We start from the raw sequence: 15,081 nt of genomic DNA, 5'->3' as shown, positions 1-15,081 counted from the left end.
CTCAATTTCGATCTCTACTGTTAACAATGGACCACACAGAAGCAGACGATCGGCCAGAGGCGCTCGAAATTGGAGCATAGAATTACTTGAATAGGCCGGTTCTTGTGTTTCATTAAACAACGCCAAGCTGCACACATCTTTAATGGCGCGCCAGAAGCTCTATGAGCTTGGGTAAAAAACACCATAGCATTCATTCTATAGTCCAGACCGAATGATAGTACGAATTGCCCTGAAAATAGGCTTGTGAATAGATCAACAATAGAAATAAAGCCTTCTTAAATCGGGGAAATAAGAAAGCGCCTTAAAAATGGGCAAATGTTATCGAACCAAACGGCGAAATCGGATAATTTTGACAATATGAGTTGCAACGTCATAATTTTTATTTGACCACGCATTCATAACTTCATATAAGATAAGGTGGCGCAAAATTAATCACTCCACCCTTGCAAATGAAAGCAATGGAAGGAGTAAAGGCCAAAATGAAAATTTAAATCGCTTAAAATAATTTTTGTATTTGGTTATACAAAATTTGGATGATTAATTTTGCGCCGCCTTGGATGTATTACGAGGGGTGCCTTTTATATTTCGGGATTTGGCAACCCTGGTGTTGCAATCTGGCAACTGACAGCTGTATCGCAAAGTTTGACATTTTTTGGCTTTTACGCACTCAGAAAGTTTTGAAATACCAGCGCTATTTGAGCTCTTTACAGTAACTTAAAAGATTCATCTCGGTCCAAAAATGGAATTAAACCGTGAACATTTTCGTGCGATTATTTTTTACAACTTTCGACGTGGATTAACTCAGCAACATTGCATGGATGAACTTAATTCATTCTTTGGCGATGAAGATCAATCAAGGAACAGTGTTTATCGATGGTATGGTGAATTCAATCGTGGTCGTAGTTCACTCCTAGACGAATTTCGAAGAGTAAATTCTGAGTGGTACACAACCATTTGTTTGCCAGTTGTCTTCCAAGAAATTAGGAAAACCAATCGCCAAAGATGGATCACTCTTCACCAGGACAATGCGAGCTCTCACACATCGGCTCAAGCAACTGCATTTTTGAGCTCCCAAAACATCGAATTAATGACTTCGAAACAATGACTTCTTTTTATTCCCGTACGTAAAAAACAAACTGAGAGGTCAACGTTTTTCGACACCTGAAGAAGCGGTTGCGGCATTCAGAATGCATGTTTTGGAGGTACCTCATTCAGAATGGCAAAAGTGCTTCGACAATTGGGTCAAACGCATGCAAAAGTGTATAGATCTTCATGGAAAATATTTTGAAAAACAGTAAAGTGATTTTCGATGATTAAAACTTGTTTTTGTTCTCTAATCCCGACATATAAAAGGCACCCCTCATATATATACATTAGCCTGTAATAGTAAAGCACAGTGTAATGCTGTATGTATGAATATATATAATATATATAATATATCTAACCTGGTTTCAATTTTATTGACAAATTTTATTATTTACGAGGGTCGTTTGAAAAGTCCGTGCAAAGTCCGAGAGATGGTACTATCGACGCGTACCGAGGTCATGTTTAGTTACTAGCAACTCTTAGAAGAACATCCACTACGTTTCAGCCAGATCGGTCCATCTCTTTGTGTTTGACATTCATTTGAATCGAGGAAGCCGAGTGTTTTTCTTTTTGGCTTACAACAACACACCAGCTCACGTCTCAGCAGTCGCGGTCGCAAAATTAATGACGTTTGACATCCCCTTTATTCTCCAAACTTGTCCCCACGGGTCCCTCGGGCTACTATTTGTTCCGTAATTTGACGAAATGTAAAAAGAATTTATTCAAACGCGGAAATAATTGCAGAAACGAATGGCTATTTTCCAGATTTTATTATTATTGATTGGCTGTTTATGAACTGCGACCTGAAGAGATCTATTGTGAAGCCATGTAGCCTACTCAAACAGTTTTAGGCTGTTAATAAATTCCAAAACGGCTGTAGGCTTATTTTCTACCAGGAGGTTTGTATCGATTTGCTAGGTAATTTAGTCTGCGTCGTGCCACTGCTGGGCAGTCGCATAGAACGTGTTCTGCTGTTTCCTTTCCCTGTTTGCAGAGTCTACAAGAATCGTTTTCTAACGCACCTATCTTTTTCATGTTATAATTAAGTTTGCAGTGTCCTGTTAGTAGTTCACTGTAAAGTTGTATGTCCTTTTTGCTTAGGTTAAGGTTTGCTTCTGCCTTTGTCCGTTCAGGATCTATGAGTCTTTTCGACTACCGCATGCGCGATTGGACTCTCCACTAGTCGATTAGGTCTCGTTGTTCCTGCTCACGTAGGAAGGCACTTTTGAAGCTGTTATTTACCCCACAGAAAGAGTTAGGACCTATGACGGAAGTGTTTGATCCCTTTTTCGCTAAAGTGTCCGCAATTTCATTCCCTTCATGCCCCTCATGTCCCGGAACCCACTCAAGGTAACAGAGTTTCTTGATGCTAGGGTGCTGAGGATTTTAAAACTTTCCCAGACCAACCTCGATTGGAATGACAAGCTATCTAGCGATTTTAGAGCTGCTTGACTGTCAGAAGGAATGTTAATATTGGCACCGCGCGTGTCTCTCCGTTGGCATTCTCTGATACACAGCTCTAAGGCTTGGACCTCCGCCTGGAAAATGGAAGTGGTTTTTCCTATTGCTATTGCTTTTTTTGAAATGTGGTCCGACAATTCCAGCCCCGACACTACCGTCCTCCATTTTGGACCCATCAGTAAATCACACCTTTGCGCCCTGTTTTAAGGATATTTCATTGTTTCTCTACGCTGAGCGGTCACTTATGACCACTTTGAATTTCTTGGAGAATTATAGTTTCCTTTCCATCTTGTCGTGGACTGTCAGTCACGGAGAGTTCAGGATTGAACCCAGAGTTCTTACATGTCCTGTAAGATTACCTTCTTTGAGATGGAGTAGATGAGGAAGTCTTAGAGCTGCACTGATTGCCGATGCTTTGGCTACAAGACAGAGTGGAATGAGTCCAGTCATCATTCTTAAAGCCACCGTGGGACAGGTTCGCATTGCTTCCGTTACGCTCAGACAGGCTATTCTGTATAAAGATTTAAACAAACCCTATTATTCAGAAGGGATCAACAAGCTTCAACAGTGTTGGACGAAATGTGTAGCCTTAAATCGAGTCTATGCCGAAAAATAAAATAGGTTTACCCCAAGCAAGTGAGTAGTTTTTATTATAGCGCGGACTTTTCGAACCACCCTCGTATTAACTAAGAAAAAGAAAAAAATCGGGCTCTTGAACTAGCGTTCAAAAAGGTTGACATATAAGCAAAACAAAAATACTTTTTACAAATAAGCTTTAAAATCGAATATCTCGAAAACGGTTAAGTTTTGGACATAAAGCCGTATGAAAAAATTAATAAAAAAATACCTAAGGCGACTTTCTCGGTAGCTCTGCTACACGTATGTATGTATGTATGTATATAGATAGCAAATATAGCAAATATATTTTCGCCAAACAAACAGACAAAAACTTTACGTATTCATAAAATTGGCCACGCGCTTAAAGCTCACACTCTCTTCCCCTTCTTTTATCACGCCACTTTATTTGCGCTCTTTCGCATTCGATGCTTAAAAAAAGTTTTTAATTCAACCATCGATATAAGCAAAAAAAATATTCGTAATTCGACGATTACTGCTAATTGATAAGAGCCATTGCATATCTGCGCAGCAAACCACTAGTCTACCAAGCAACTCAGAAAACCAGCTACTAACAATCACCGTTACATACAGACAAACATACAAACGTTTCATGCAACCAAAATTCTATGGAATCGTCATCGTATCTCAATCAGCATTTGCATTTCTTATGTTGACTGCAGCGAAAAGTTACTGCAACGCGTGCAAACACACACACACATACACGTGCATACGTATTTATGTATATCGATGCATACTCATATGCAATATCGCGCATGCACACATGAATATTTACATGCATTTGTAAGTAAGTAGGTATGTGTGTGTGTGTGTATGTATATCCGCTTATGCGCAAGGTGCGCTCGAAACTACTACAAAACTTTTACTGCCAGTCAAACAGTCTAAAAGTCTCTCTAAAAAGGCTTGTAGTAATGTGGCAGATAAGCGGGCGTTGCTGAACGTTGCACGTTGCCACTATAAACGCGCAAATACGAAATTTTCATGCGCACAAACACATATGCATGGGCATGTGTATGTATGTGTTAAAAGTGCGAGATTAGCTTTGTAGGTACGCAGGCGATTGCTGGCAGGCAAGGAGCTGCATTTACTGATAGTCAAACTCGCATTCACAATTGCAGTTCCAATTGCAGTTGCTGGGTTTTGTTGCATATTGCTCGCTAGTTGTATTGCCACAGCAGATGTGCTACAAATGATAATAAACATAATTTCAGCGTTTTATCGCTGAAAATAAAAGTTTTAACAACGTAAATGCACACACACACACATGTACACACATACACAACTTTTATCATCAACGTTATGCTATTTAATGTTGTTGTTGTATCCACTATTACATTTGTTGCGGTGGCAGCAGTAAGCATTTGCCGCCACTTCCATTGCCACTGTCCGTTGCTACTACTACTACTATGACTGTATGTATATATGTATGTATGTATGTGTGTTTGTGTGTGTGCTCTTTTTGCCACAATATCGATTTGTACAATGAAAAGTTGAGAGTTTACCTTCCATTTTCCTCAAAATTTCCACCTCTCAGCTCTCCCTCACATACCCACCAAAGTGTATTCACTTTCGCACACACCCAAAGGTTCTCCGCCAAGCACCAACTTCGACGACTGCATCGATTTTTGTGCTAAATTGACTGCCCATATCGCCTTTTGTATGTTTTCGTTGTCGATTTGTTATTAACTTCTGATCTTGGCGAGTGATTAATTAAGATTGATTGATAAATAAAACTCGTCTGAGCGAAGAAAAAAAATTGAAATCAACTTAACAATGCCTGCAAAGGGTATTGCGTGTACACTTTTCTTTGCATGTTAAAATTTTTGGACCAAATTATTTAAATTAGGCACCCTGTGCTATGTCTTTTGATGATTTTAATTGAATTTTTAATAGACTCGTACCTGGCTTAAAACTTCCTAGATCGCTATTTTTACTTTTTTTAAGTCTTAAAAATAAATCCATTATTTTCTCGGTAGATGGCTATAGTGATCGATATCTCGAAAATGAATCAATCAAACTAATTTAAGGTATTGCTCGTTACTCAAGGTGATATTTCATACTAAAAAAATTCTCTTGCTATTTTTTGTTTGCTTCATTCAGTTGTGAGTTACAGGGTGTTAACAATGGAAATCAGCAAAGAGAAAATTCCGTACATTTTACAGTTTTTCTTTGACAAAGGCGAAAATGCGAGCCAGGCCCATGAAATTGTGAATGGTGTTTATGGTGCCGATGCTTTAAAATCTAATTACGCGCAATTTTGGTTTCGTTGATGCCGTTCAGGCATTTTTGATGTTAACAAAAAAGTCGATAAAATCACAGAAATAATCGAAGTAGACCGGCATGTTAGTAGTCGTAGCACCGCCCAGGATCTAAAGAGCGACCATAAAACAGTTTTAAGCCATTAGCGCAAAAATAATGGTTTTCTTTTTCCTCAAACTAATATATAAAATTAAATTAAGCATTTCCAAATTATTTCAATCATTTGTTTGACTCTACTCGTGGGGCTGGTTAAGCTTCGAATCAAGCCAACACCGATTCTGAGAAAAGTGGCTGCAGCCAGCGTAAAAAATATTACAACTTAACATTTTAAGCAGTTTTTACTATATTTCTGTTTTTTTAATGCTCATCTCATCTCAAAAGTTCAGAGGTAGGGGGTAGGTAGGTAGGGTAGCAGTCGCAATGACACACTTAGGCCTTTCGTAGACCCATTGTGATACCACTGGAACTTATTATTACGCTATGGGTTCCTTTTTAAACCATCCGGTGGCTTTAAGAAACGACCAAAGCTTCGTTAGTTTTAGATGCGCTATGTCCGCTACATCAGTTAAAAATACCATACCAAGAGTGCGGAGCCGTCTTATGGCTAAGCTTTCACACTCACATAAAAGGTGTCTGACTGTTCACAAGATCAACACAGAAGCAACTTTCCAATATCTCAATCGGTGCTTACAAACACGAAATGATGACAAATTTCAACAGCCTGGGTCTGTTAATAAGCAACAGCAATGATATGAGCTTCGCCATCACTGATGGCAACCCAACGTACGTACTACGCTAATATAAAAGTGCTCTTAGCGAAATCTCTCTCTAGAAAATGTATGCTACTGAGATTTGGCCCATGACACTGGCAGAAGAAGAAAGACTTTGGATTTTTGAGCGCGTTATTTTAAGAAAAAATGTTGGTCCCATACGAGTTGACACCGGCGATCAACGGACACGATATAGCAACGCGCTGATTGGCCTGTGGAACTTCAAGGATGTAGCAAAGTTTATCGAAACTCAGGCAACTCTCAAGCTCGTCTAGGCTACGCCGGTCATGTAGTGCGCATGGAGAAATCGCCACCACAGAAAAAATAATAGATTACAATCCGATCATCGCAAAATATAAAGACAGACCTTAGCTGTCGTAGTTACAAATCATCACCGAAGACCTGAAGAAGCTTAAAGTAAAAAATCGGGAAGACGGTGACTCTTGACGAGTCAAATGGAAGACAATCGCCGAGGAAGCTGCTTTAGCTCGAACCGAAGTGCTGATAAGAGATGATGATAGTTTATAGACTACCAAAAAACGAAAACCATAAAAATCCAAATTCAAGGCTTTATGCAAAAAGAAAAATTTCACATAAAAATTTCAAACTTGTTAATGAGAATTTAAAACATTGGGCCGATTAAATTTATATCGCATTAAATTTTAATATAATAAACGGTTTTTCAATTGGCGCGGGTCGATTTTAGCGCCCTGTGGCAGCCATTTTGTTTTGGTGACATCTGTCAAATCTTTTGTTTATTATTCAGTTGTTTATGCCAAATCATCATGTCAAGTTACACGATTGAACAACACGTTCAAATGATAAAACTTTATTATCAAAATGAGTGTTCATTAACGCAAACGTTGCGCGCATTGCGCCCATTTTTCGGTAGACGTGGTGGCCCTTCCAATTTCTTATGGCCCATATTGAACCATATGGACCTAAACGACATGTGGTTCCAGCAGGACGGCGCTACGTGCCACACAGCAAACGCCACGACATTCCATTTCAACATCTACCCGCCCTTATTGAAAGACCCTTTATAATGCAAGTTTGAAATGCCACGGAATTCCCGTTGATTTTTGCTAATTTCGTCCTGATGACTTTACGTATTTTCTGCATATAACAAATGGCCGGTTTCTGTTTATATAGGGAAAATATGCAACACCACAGAAACAAAAAAATATAAAAAATCAACGAAATTTCTCAGGACGCTCTAACTTGCGTGTTATTGTAATAAAACTTAAAGGCTATAAAACGGCATACCAAGAATTTTTCTAGGAATTCTAGAAACAGTGGAATTGTGATGAAAATATTTGTGGAACTTTTCTAATAATTTATATGAAACTTGAGAACTGGGCTCACGTGGTTTTTGTTGGACAACGTCCTAAGACTCTAATTAAGATTTAAAAAAAAAATAAAAAAGTAGTCAATACTGGTCAAAACGTTTTTCCCGCGAGCTATATTTTTATCGCTACATGCAAAACATTGAGGATTTTCTATGAATTTTACAGCAAGTTCTTATGGGCAAAGGAGGGCCCTGACAATTGTTATACCTATACTTAGTGTTCAAGAGCATTACAACATTTTTCACAGAACAGTTTTTTGTAACAGCCTAACAGATTCCAATAGATATAGACATGCGTTCACCAAAATTTTCAATTGGTCTGTCGGCCCGTCTATTTATTCGTTCATACACACAACAACTCAAGTAGAAACAAAGATGCGTGGACGAAACTGTACAAAGCAGGGGTGACAAAGAAAATCACACCACAGTAATTCCATTGCCAAAGTGCTAAATTAGCCCGAGTCACATATTCACTATTCAAAAAACTCAGTGAATCCCGAATGTTTGTGCATCGTACCGTAAATTGATTCTTAGAACCACCTCAAGTGGAGGACAGGATCAGAATACCGGCGTGTGCTCATTGCTCCTTCGAGTAGAGCCACAACTGCGGTGCTTGAGCGAATTTGCCAATATTCCTTGATGAAGCAGAAAATAATGACAAAAGCGCTGGTTCAATGCAAAATACTGATCTGGCAATGAACTATCATGCGTGCTGGTATATCTACTAAATCCTTTCACAAAGTATCTCTACGTAGATTAGCAAGCAGATACATAGTTTTTGAAGTGAAACTTCTTTAGGCGCGTCGGGGGCCCCAAGGCAGATTGAAAATAGGCGAGTGAAACGGTAAGTTCGGAGCGTTACCGAAATCCGTCAAATGGGCGGGGCCAAGGAGCAGCTGCTCCTTCCCACTCTCGCCTATTCGCTCTCTCTGTCGCTCTCTCGCATCGCAAGCGCTGACCGATGTGAGGGAGGCAACCGACAATCGACAACCAACAACGGGTATTATAATATAGATAGCCATAGCCCGTGCAAATGAGTGCTGTGTGTGAGTATCAGATAAAGCGCCGATTGAATGTGTGTAAGCGGGAAAGCAATAAGAAACTGCTGTGAAGTAAATAGATGGTAGGTATGGAGGAGACGAAGCGATACAATGAGTGCGTTTGCCAAACGAGTGACGATAGTTGAAGTAGAAGGTTGTAAAATGACATTTCAACCGTTTCGGTGATCAAAGCAAATTTATTAACGCGCCAAAAGTAGGCAAAAAATACCATTGGAAGTGCAAAGAAATGTCAGCGTCAAGTGCAACACTGCACCCAAGTGTCAAATTTGAAGCTAATAAGGACAAAAATAAATAGTACAAATTTATGTGGAGTGATATAGAAAAAAAAAATATGAAAACCTGAATTTAACACGTGAGAGGGGGGAAAGATCTAAACCGGGGCTCCCATGCGTGGAACAACCAACTTAGAAGTTTCACTTCTACCGTGCGTGAGTCTGACAGACCCTAGTTTTTTTTCTGGTTCGTTTTACTATTTGAATATGACTCGAAAGGTTCTGGGAATCCCACTTTGAAACTATCAGAGAGTACGAAGCATAGTTTCGGCTATTAATGAAAAATTTAAGAAAATATCTGAGGGGGTGTTTCACAAAAATAACAACAACAAACTTACCGAATAATTTTGAAAAAACTCATTTAAGTTTTTGCAATTATTATTTATATTTTTACAATTAATTAAAAGAAAAATACAATTTTTTTGAAATAGGTGTTATCTATAAAAATTAAAACAAAAATCATTGTCTAAATCTTAAAAAACAAAAAAGTAAAATATGTTCCCTTTTAAAAACCGTCATACCAAAATTTTCAACAAAGCATAAATTTTATAATTATTAATAAAAAAAATGTTTCGCTTACTTCTTATTATACTCAAGCCAACAAATAGACCAATTTAAAAAAAATTTACGACAATGCCCAAAATACTTGGACCAGTTAGGTTAGCCTTGGGTCGCTCTAATATAACTTTGATGACTCTTGAAAGCCAATACATTTTTGTGTATGCACATTTAATCTATCGTTTTCTAGGTTTTTATAGATTTTTTTATTGAAAACAAAAATGTAAGACAGGTGAAGCTGCAAAAAAGTATGCCCAGTGGAAGGTGAAGGAATGATGTCCAAAAACAATGTATCGCAATATTGATCTCGAAAGTTTAAGCGCAGCGATATTGAGCTCGAGTCTAGCTGCTGTAGAATCTGAAGCCAAATTAAACAACTCGTAAGTAACGCGACTCGATGTTTCTGAAACATAAGTTTTCGAATGCTTCCAAGAGCTTGGGAACATCCTCAAATGCTATAGAGAAGTACCTCATGAAAGTTTATAAAATATTAAAGTTTTGGTTCGCCCTAATATATTACACATACATTAAAGATCAAGCAGGTGTTTCTGACACTACGAAGCTTTACACAAAAAACAAAAAAAAAAGAAAACGGGTTGTTACTACACAGTGATTAATGATTAAAAACTTATATTAAATAAAGCTAGGCTAATCGCACAGGGGGTGCCGTAGGGGAATGGGTTGATGCGTGACGATCGGAATTCAGCGAGAGAACGTTGGTTCGAATATCGGTGAAACACCAAAATGAAGAAAAACATTTTTCTAATAGCGGTCGCCCTTCAAGGTAATGGCAAATCTCCGAGTGTATTTCTCCCATGAAAAAGCTCCTCATAAAAAAAATATCTGCCGTTTGGAGTCGGCATAAAACTGTAGGTCCCTCCATTTGTGAAACAAGTTCAAGACGCACACCACAAATAGGAGGAGATCGGTCAAACTCCCAGAATATATATATAAGTATAATCTCAAATAAGTAGCACGATGATTTTTACCAATATATTAGGTGGTATTTTCCAAAGCCATATTTTGTTATTTTTGAAAAAACTAAACTCGGTATTGCAATATCGACTTTATAAGACCAGATTATCGATATTATATTTTTAAACATATAGATAAAACACTAAGTCAGCAAGTTTGTAGTCTTACCGACAAAGTAATATTCAGTCTTTCAAAAAATAAGAGGAAAAAACACTAAATTGTTCCTCCCGAAATGAAAATATTTTATTAATTTTCCACTCTGGTCAATCAATAAAAATATATAAAAATATGCGTTGCCAACTGTTGACGTAATAATCTTTGTCAGTTCTGATCAGTACTTTGCCTTTGTTCGACATATTATTCCCATTTGACACACTGTGCTGCCCAACCCATGTACTCGTATATTTCCCTCCACCGCCTTCATCCCTCAACAACTAACATCTTGTTTCGGCACAACCATTAGTAGTGCCCCTACTGCCACAGGGCTTTGATTCTGACTCTAACTCTGTCTCCGACTCTGACTGTGGCGATCTATGGGGCTATAAAAAGCTTATAAAGCACTAAAATGAGATTTCAATTCGTGATAAATCCATTTGGCTTTTAAAGATTCATAGATACGCGCACACAGCCAATTCAATATATCGCATTTTGTGATATAACGTGGCGTGGATATCGTGCGATAGTGGCGGCAGCGACAGCGTCTGCGGTTACGCCAGCGCGCACCAAGCGCACTAAGCGCTACGGGTGGGATGAAGAGGCAGAGACAGAGGTGAAGAAGGTGCTTTAATGAAATCCGCCTGTTTTTATTGCTTTGTGTTATTTTTTTTTTTTTTTGCCTTCTTTTTTTTCTGACTTTTTCAATGCAGATCAGAATCGATGATAAATCTCTTTATATAACCAGTACAGGTATGCGAATGTATTTGGCAGTTTATATGCATGTATACATGTATTTAGGTATGTATGTAAATGTATGTATTATTACGAGAATAACGAAGATGGTTGCCATCTTTCACGTTGATTTTAATTGAGTTGGCAGTGGGTGCCAATGAGTGCAAAGACGCGCGTAGATCTTATTACCATACGAGTACCAGCGCAAGTATACTCGTAATTGGCGATTCATGCAAACACATCAAAATCTACAAATGAGGAGAAATGCGAAAAAAGCGAAGTCAAACAAAACGTAGCAAAACGAAACGAATAAATGTGTCACAATTTCGAAAAGATTTGATTGTGCGATATTGCATTGTTAACGGTCAGGTATTTGATACGCGTATTACTTTTTTCTGTTTGGTTTTTTATTATTTAATTTCTTGCTTTGTTTTCGTACTTTTTTATTTTTGTAACACAATTTATCACACTGTCCAGTCATTGCCGTTATTAGTGTATTTGTTTATTTCCATTGATATTTGTTTTGTTGATTTTTATCGAAAAATCGATTTCCTTTATTTAAGCTTTTGTGTACGCTGCATAAATGTCCATCACACAGTGAAGCCGCCTCATAAAAGTCGATGATCAAAAGTCGCTAAATTTTTTTTTTGATTTCACAGAAAATTATGTAAACGTGCATATGTATGTAGAAGATAAATATTACGTACATTTCAAGAAATCCCTCTAAACTTTGAGGAATAACACTGGCCAATATAATTTTTTGACTTACATTTTCAGCTTAGAAAATATCTACGAAGGCACTTATCTATAAGTATACTAATATACATATATATAATATTTTGAAACTCGCTTTCTTTCTGTTCGCAAAGCTTATGGATTCTGGATGGTCTTGCAGCAGGAAAAACCAACTTTTAAATGATTCTTAAAAAAAAACTTTGAAAATTCTGTAAAATCTAACATGCACACTAACATCACATAACATTAATCGCAGCAGAGCGCTGTCATTTGCGATTTACAGTTGAGCAGCGCTCTGCTGCTGTTAATGCCTACATATTTATAGTACAGAACAAAGCAAGAGATATGTGAGAGCTAATGTTAATGTTAGTGCTGCCTCTTATGTTAAGTAACTAATAAATAGAGAGGATGGTGCGACAATATGGGGTTTTATGTTGAGTCGTTTACATACATACAACAACTAACATTGCTGTTCGTACCCGCAGTGAATAGAAGTGCGATATTTAGACCAGTTTGCACTTTTGATTTTTTTCGTTTTTTTCATAATTTTTTTTTTTTTTTTTAATATAACTTATTCTACCACAAATACCACATTAATCAAAGTTTCAAACGCATTTTCCTTTTAAATGAAAAAAAATCGCCCAGCACATAGAAATAAATACCGTCCGTTAGTTCCTGGAGAAATTAGCAACACCGTCAGAGAAAAAAAATCTCACAAATCAAGGATAGTTTCGATCTTACTCAAACTTGCACTTTATTGTACTAAAATTTAATGATTTTTTAAGGGTTTTTCAATTGGCGCGGGTCGATTTTGGCGCCCTGTGGCAGCCATTTTGTTTTGGTGACATCTGTCAAATCTTTTGTTTATTATTCAGTTGTTTATGCCAAATCATCATGGCAAGTTACACGATTGAACAGCACGTTCAAATGATAAAACTTTATTATCAAAATGAGTGTTCATTAACGCAAACGTTGCGCGCATTGCGCCCATTTTTCGGTAGACGTGGTGGCCCTTCCAATTCCTTATGGCCCATATTGAACCATATGGACCTAGACGACATGTGGTTCCAGCAGGACGGCGCTACGTGCCACACAGCAAACGCCATTTTATTCCATTTATTGAAAAACCCTTTATAAAAAAATTGTTTTTTTTTCTAATAAATTATGAATTTCGATGAACTGCTAATAAAAACTGCTAATGAAAAATATGTAGTTTGAGAAAAACATTGTCTAGAAACGGAAGAAAATCGCAGCAAATTACCACTAATTACTGAGCATAGTGTTAGCTATTAGTAAAAAACAAAGAGAAAAATCTGCGGGAAAGAGTTTTTTAAAAATAGTAACAAAAATAAATTTTTTGCCAATAATTTTGAAAGAAGAAATTAAATTAAAAATAAAAATGTTTAATAAGTACATTTTATCCCAAAAATTTTAAAACAAAAAACGATTTTAAACAAAAAAAACTCTCCACCCAAGTTTTTCAAAATTATTAAATTCCGTTCAAAACTGTTTTATTTTACTTATTGAAGCCTACAATTTAAACCAATTTTGAAAAAAAATAAAAAAAAAAATCTGAGGAGTGCGTTTTTCCAAAAATTACAATCAAAGCCTTTTCCGAACAGTTTTCAACACAGAAATTTTGTTTTTTTTATAATTTTTAATACGTATATTTTACCTGCCGTTTAAATGTTAAAAAGAAACGAAGAAATTTCACTATAAAAAATTCTATACCCAAATCTTAACCTGGAATAGGTTTCAAATTAATCAACTTTTTTCAAAGCTTTCTCATTTTATTTCTTATTCTTCACAAGCGTACAAATAAACCGATTTTCAAAAAACTTAGAATAAATCTGAGGGTCGTGCTTTCCAAAAATGTCAAAACAAAAATATCGCACCCTAAATACAAAAGGGTCACAACTCAAAATGTATCTTCTGCTCAAATATGAACGAGACGTTATCAAAAAAACGGTCCGCGGATGACATATCTCAAAAATAAATTTTTTGTTTTTTGGTAGGACTGTTATAAGCTTACATGGCAAATTTCAGCGTGATATGTCACATAATTTGTTTTCTGTGCTACTGTAAACAAGTCAAGCTCGAGTGTGGAAAATTTTGAGTTGTGACCCTTTTGTGTGTGTGATATGTTCAAATGAGTTTGAAAAAAAAAATTAATTTTTTTCAAAAAAAAAGTTTATTTTCTCATAATAACATACAAAAAAAACAACTTTTTTTAATGCTAAAAATCCACGAAGATATTTCACTTTATAATATTCTATACATTTTTTTTCAAAATTTCCAAAAAACATATCTTCGAATAATTTTCAGGAAAAAGATGTTTCAAAATTTTCAAAAAAAATGTTAATTTTTTTCCAAAAAAATAGTTTATTTTCTCATAAAAATTAAAAAAAATTACTTTTTTTAATGCTAAAAATAAACGAAGATATTTTACTTTAAAATATTCTATAAATTTTTTTTCAAAATTTCCAAAAATCATATCTCCGAAAAATTTTCAGAAAAAAATTTTGTTACAAACATATTTTATTCTAAAAAATTCAAAAAAAAGAAACAATTTTTCAAATGTTAAATAGAGCCGAAGATATTTCACTTTAAAAAATTCTGTACCGCAATTTTCAAAATGGATTAGATTTCAAAACTATTCAACTTTCTTTCAAAACCTTTTTAATTTACTTCTTGTTCTACTCAAGCCGCAAATAAAACGATTTTCAAAAAAATTAAAAAAAAAAATCTGAGTGGGATGTTATTCAAATATGCCAAAACGACATATCTTGGAATAATTTTAAGCAAAAAATAATAAATTTTTTCCAAAAAAAGTAGTATATTTTAAAAAACTCTATACGCATATTTTCAACACTGAATTTCTCAATGGTTGAAATACTGAAAAATTAAAACTAACGAAAAAAATTTACTCACATTAGCTTTACACTCAAACGAAACAGCTAAACTGCCCACCCGTTAAACTCAATAGTGTAATCATTCCCCAAATGAATGTTACAAAATATCTTGGCACGCAC

The sequence above is a fragment of the Anastrepha ludens genome, chromosome 5 (assembly GCF_028408465.1).
Source record: "Anastrepha ludens isolate Willacy chromosome 5, idAnaLude1.1, whole genome shotgun sequence".
Lineage (NCBI taxonomy): Eukaryota > Metazoa > Arthropoda > Insecta > Diptera > Tephritidae > Anastrepha > Anastrepha ludens.
Note: the sequence above shows the minus strand (reverse complement) of the source record.